General features: G+C 54.5%; 1 protein-coding gene across 2 annotated transcripts in view; it reads left to right on the forward strand.

Annotated features, from left to right (window-relative positions):
- The window catches only part of LOC147008090 (uncharacterized), a 310,895-nt gene that overhangs the window by 48,901 nt on the left and 255,994 nt on the right, over positions 1-6,000 (forward strand). Inside the window, exon 1 of one of the 2 annotated variants that reach the window (XM_085865527.1) lies at positions 1,620-1,639. The exons of the other annotated variant lie outside the window; for it this stretch is intronic. The gene's annotated coding sequence lies outside the window, so the exon portion shown is untranslated. Of the gene's footprint in view, positions 1-1,619; positions 1,640-6,000 lie in introns of those variants that run through there. 2 annotated transcript variants of the gene reach the window in all.

Here is a 6,000-nt window from a genome sequence, read left to right on the forward strand (position 1 = left end):
CAATTTGCTTCAAATTGACGCTTCTTCTTCTTCTTTTTTCTTTATTGTGACGTAATTCTGACGTCATGAGGATGCGTTTGAAAAGACAAATCGTGTTTAACGTTTTATTAATTTATACCCGTTTGTTAAAACGACTCAAACGTTGAGGTGACGGCGCTTTTTTTGATAACTACCGTAACGGTTTAACGAGTAACTCGTAACAAATGTAAAAAGGAACAGGTTGTTGGAGAGGTGATAACCCTTAATAGGTAACATTCATCCCGCACGAACATCTGGGCAACATGGGGTCTTTGTTTCCCCCCCCCGCCTCGAGAAATTACTTTCAGAAAAAAAACTTTTTCTCCTCATTTTATTGCGATCACGTGATTGAAACCGCTGGCATGTTGAAACTCGAACCAGGGACCTTCATTTTGAAGCCTCTCTGGTTATCTCCCTACCTGTAGCATGAGCATGCTCACCTTCATTTTGAAGGTCACTCTGGAATGCTCATGACGTCATAGGTATTTGGAGCACAAAGGTGCCTTCCCACCTCGGGGTGGTCCTGAAAACACACAAACACAGATAACCACGTGATCGCTGCCTCGAAGCTGTCGAGCCCATGTTCGAATCCTGCACCAGCCATGAACCATCATCCCGGCCTTTCACGGGCAGGGTGTGTGCCGCCTTTAAGCCGGGCGTCCCATCTGCTGACATGAGTTGGTTCACGTTAAACACACCACCGTTTCCTACTCGCGAAGAGTAGGCGAGCTATCTCCGGCACCCTGGCCAAATTCTAAATTCTTGCCCGAACCTGAGGCGAACGTCAGGCCTGGCCAGCCGGTTCGTGAAAGACTTGAACCAAGCTCCCCCCCACCGTCCACGCCCACAAAACCGTGGGAATAATCGTGCCTTTTGAAGAAGAAGAAGAAGAAGACGAAGAAGAAGAAGAGGTTGTCTGGTGAAGGTTGTGGTGAGCTGACTTCTAGGCAGATGGAAGACGAGCTCACGCAAACGATCGGGTGAACAGAGCAGAATGTTTGTGAAGTACAATATGACGTCATTTGATTAATAAATCGTTAACGAAGGTGAAATATGCCGAGAATAAACGAGAAAAGATCCTTCGTCTGCTGGGGGGGATTGGGAGGGGGCGTGGTCACCATGACGCGGGATGTGAATGAGACACGTGGGGGGATAGAGGAGGCATGGTCACCATGACGCGAACGTCAATGAGACACGCGGGGGATAGAGAGGGGGCGTGTACACCATGACGCAGGACGTGAATGAGACACGTGGGGGAGGAAATGGAAGGGGGCGTGGTCACCAATACGTGGGACGGCCATGCGGCAGGGGGGAATGGGAGGAGGCGTGGTCACCATGGTGCGGGACGTCACTGAGACACGCGCGGGGGGGAATGGGAGGGGTGTGATCACCATGGCGCAGGACGTGAATGAGACACGTGGGGGGGGGGGGGAATGGGAGGAGGCGTGGTCACCATGGCGCAGGAGGTGAATGAGACACGTGGGGGGATAGGGAGGGGGTGTGGTCACTATGGCGCAGGATGTGAATGAGACACGTGGGGGTGAGGGAGGGCGTGGTCGCCATGATGGCTTGATATCCGAGCGCTGAGATAAAGCCGGAAAGAGTGAACGAGTGAGTGAAACAAGTCGGGGAAGAGGGAAACGATGATCACGTGACGTGTTCGTGGGGAAGATGGAAACGATGATCACGTGACGTGTAAGTCGGGGAAGAGGGAAACGCTGGTCACGTGACGTCTTAGTGGGGAAGATGGAAACGATGATCACGTGACGTGTTCGTGGGGAAGATGGAAACGATGATCACGTGACGTGTTAGTGGGGAAGAGGGAAACGTTGGTCACGTGACGTGTTCGTGGGGAAGAGGGAAACGCTAGTCACGTGACGTGTTGGTCAGGGAATAATGAAACGATGGTCACGTGACGTGTTAGTGGGGAAGAGGGAAACGTTGGTCACGTGACGTGTTCGTGGGAAGAGGGAAACGCTGGTCACGTGATCACTTCATCTCGGGACGGTTTGATTTCCCGTTCTATGAACGGTTATAAAGGAGGATTGTGTATTAATAGATTAATCGGTTTAAACATAATTTGGGCAGAAATACTCGTTATCGCCCGACAGCACGGACACCGCGGACAAAATGGGGGACGAATGCTTTGTCCCACCGTCACAGGCTGACCGGGTGTCGTGTATGTTACGGGATCGTCCGGTTTCGTACTTTTCCCGGATACCATTTGTGTCCGTGCAGTGTCCCACCATCATGTCCGTGACACGTCGATGTCCGACCCCAGGGGATTGTGGAGGGGGAGAGAGGGTGGAGGGGGGGAGGGTGGGATGGCATATTGTGGAGGGGGGGATGTGGGATGGTTGTGAGTATTGTGGAGGGGTGGGATGGTCGTGAGTATTGTGGAGGGAGGGTGTGGGATGGTCGTGAGTATTGTGGGGGGGGGGTGTGGGATGGTTGTATTGTGGAGGCGCGGTGTGGGATGGTTGTATTGTGGAGGCGCGGTGTGGGATGCTTGTATTGTGGAGCCGCGGTGTGGGCTGGTTGTGAGTATTGTGGAGGCGCGGTGTGGCACGCTTGTGAGTATTGTGCAGCTGCGGTGCGGGATGGTGGCGGGTATTGTGGAGAGGGGGGGGTGTGGATGGTTGTATTGTGGAGGCGCGGTGTGGGATGGTTGTGAGTATTGTGGAGGTGTGGTGTGGGATGGTTGTGAGTATTGTGGAGGCGTGGTGTGGAATGGTGGTGGGTATTGTGGAGGGGCGGTGTGGGATGGTTGTGAGTATTGTGAAGGCGCGGTGTGGGATAGTGGTGGGTATTGTGGAGGGGGGGTGGGATGGTTGTGAGTATTGTGGAGGGGTGGTGTGGGATGGTTGTGAGTATTGTGGAGGTGCTGTGTGGGATGGTTGTGAGTCTAGTGGAGGGGGAGAGAGGGTGGAGGGGGGAGGGTGGGATGGTATATTGTCGAGGGGGGGATGGGCGTGAGTATTGTGGAGGGGGTGTGGGATGGTTGTGAGTATTGCGGAGGCGCGGTGTGGGATGGTTGTGAGTATTGTGCGGCCTCGGTGTGGCATGGGGGTGGGTATTGTGGAGGGGGGGGTGTGGGATGTTTGTGAGTATTGTGGAGGGTCGGTGTGGGATGGTTGTGAGTATTGTGGAGGCGCGGTGTGGGATGGTGGTGGGTATTGTGGACGGGGGGTGGGATGGTTGTGAGTATTGTGGAGGCGCGGTGTGGGATGGTTGTGAGTATTGTGGAGGCGCGGTGTGGGATGGTGGTGGGTATTGTGGAGGGGCGGTGTGGGATGGTTGTGAGAATTGTGGAGGCGTGGTGTGGGATGGTTGTGAGTATTGTGGGAGGCGCGGTGTGGGATGGTGGTGGGTATTGTGGAGGGGCGGTGTGGGATGGTTGTGAGTATTGTGGAGGTGCGGTGTGGGATGGTTGTGAGTATTGTGGAGGCGCGGTGTGGGATGGTTGTGAGTATTGTGGAGGCGCGGTGTGGAATGGTTGTGAGTATTGTGGAGACGCGGTGTGGGATGGTGGTAGGTATTGTGGAGGCGTGGTGTGGGATGGTGGTGGGTATTGTGGTGGTGATGGTTCATGGGGATTTTGAGAGGATGTTGGAAAGGGGGGCAGAGACCCTGAAAGTTTTAACGTCCTGGTTCAAATCCTCTCCGAGGAGAACATGATGACCCGTCCGTGTACATTGTTTCCATTATAAATCCATGGTGGTTCATTTGATTTTCAGACATTTTTTAGTTTAACGAGTGCGGGCCCGTAGGTGCATGCCAGTATGTGCAGCTTCGTTCCTTCACTCTCGTAAACGACGACTGGATTGGGGCATTGTTTCAATTAGATCGGACCAACCATATTGTCGCGGATTCGCGCCCGCCGGCGTGCGAACGGCCACGTAACTCGAATCGCGGCACGTCGCCCACCGGACGGACAATCCAGTCGTGACCCTCTCGGACTAACGCCGGGAACCAGTCACGGGTGGACCTTTCGGTCTCACCGCGATCGAGCCAATCGGCCCCCGCGTGGGATAGGGTTGCTCGCCAAATTCGACCTACCTAAGTACCCACACGGAGGGTAGACCGGGCGATCGCACCTCGCCGCAGGTCGACTTCGGACACGGGCCACTTAAGCGACCCGTTCCGTACTATCGGGATAACCGAGCGGTGTTATCGTCGGCCTCGACGGTTCGATTAATTATCGGGCGTATTCAGCCTACTACCAACCCTTTACGTGAAGCAAGATGAGGATTCAATGAAAGAAATGACGAAGCGAAGCGGGAAACAGTTCAACACAAAGCACATTTATTCGCGATGAACGGAAAGCACACATATACAATTCCACCAAAAGCACATAGAAAAGAAGAAGAAACACAATGCAATTTTACACAAAAAGCAAATGTAAAAGCGAAGACACAATGCAGAGCTATCCGACTACCGAGCACACGGCAACACTTATACAATTCTACTTCAAAGACGGCGCCGACAACACATACCCAAAACCAAGGAAAAGAACACCCTCAAGGATGAGGGGGTAGGCGGGCCTGGGGCCGAGACCGTGTCGGGCCTACCCGTCTGGTGATGAGACGCGGAGCGGCGGTGGTGCCTCAACTCCGCGGGCCTCGCGGACAGTGTCTGGTAGGGGGTGGGAAGGGGGCCCCCTTGGTCGCACTATCTCAGTGCGGGGGAAACAGGAGGGGGTTGCTGATGCTCGGGGAAAGGAGGATTTTTACACTGTCTCGGGGCCCACGACGAGCGTCTCCACCTCGACCAGGTCGCGCCGTCGGCCTCCCGCCGCCTTCAGCTCCCTGCACCGACGCGAGCACCCCCTCGTCCGTCTTCGCCGCCGCCACCTCTCCACAGCTCCGCCGACAACTCGTTCCAACGCACAGCTCGTTCCAACGCGCAACTTCCTTCCAGCTCCACCGACGACTCTCTTGAACTCCGAACTCACTCTTTCCAACGCACACTCTGAACTCTTCCTCCGCTTCCAACTCAACTCTTCCTCCTGCGAACTGAACTCCTCTCAACTTCCACTGGACTGGACTCGACTGACGAACGCAGTCGTTTTTATAAGCCTGTGGCTTCGCTCCTTCATCTTTGACCCTCTGCCTCCGACCTTTCACCTCGCTCCCCATTGGCCCGAGGAAAAGTGGGCGTGAATGCTTTTTGATCCGTTTTTCTTCGGAAAGTCCGCGATGCTTTTGAACACGCTGCACGGTGCGCGCCCTACACGAGTCCAGCATCGGTGCCCACGAGTGGCGCGAGATGACGGTGATGCGATGGTGGCGAGTTGTGACGGTAAAGGTCGTGGCGGTTGTGGTGAAGCGGCGATGTGGTTGGTGGTTGTTGTTGTGATGGCTGTTGAGACATGGTTGGTGGTGGTAATAATGGCGGTTGGTCCAAAATAAAGATAGTAAAAGAAAAACGGCTATCCTGAAGAGTCGCAGCCCTCTTGAATGGCATTTATTCCCTCGAGACAACGGGTTTGGGCCTAACTACACATATACTTACCGAGATATCTCACCTAAGGGACCTGAATGGTGGTTTGTGAATTTCGTCAACCACAACAATATCATAAATGGCCATAACTTCGGAAACACCTGGGAAACATACTCAGGTCCCCAGCGTCAATTGTGATGTCATATCAAACGAAGAAGAGGAAGAATTGTGACGCTCCTCCTCTCTCCCCTCAAGTCTCTCCCCCTCCTCTCTCCTCCCTCCTCTCTCTCGCCCCTCTCTCTCGCCCCACTCTCACCCCTCCTCTCACACCCCCTCTCCCACCCTACTCTCTCGCCTCCTCCTCTATCCCCTCTCTTGAATTGTGACGCCCTCTCTCTCGCTCCCCCTCTCTCGTCCCCCTCTCTCCCCTCTCTTGAATTGTGACGCCCCCTCTCTCTCTCGCCCTCTCTCGCCCCCCTCTCTCGCCCCTCCTCTCTCGCTGCTCTCTCTGTAAATGTATTCACAAATGTCCACCAAGCA

Source organism: Eptatretus burgeri, chromosome 21 (genome assembly GCF_056783735.1).
Source record: "Eptatretus burgeri isolate ZD-2024b chromosome 21, Ebu_testis_v1, whole genome shotgun sequence".
NCBI classification, from domain to species: Eukaryota; Metazoa; Chordata; class Myxini; order Myxiniformes; family Myxinidae; genus Eptatretus; species Eptatretus burgeri.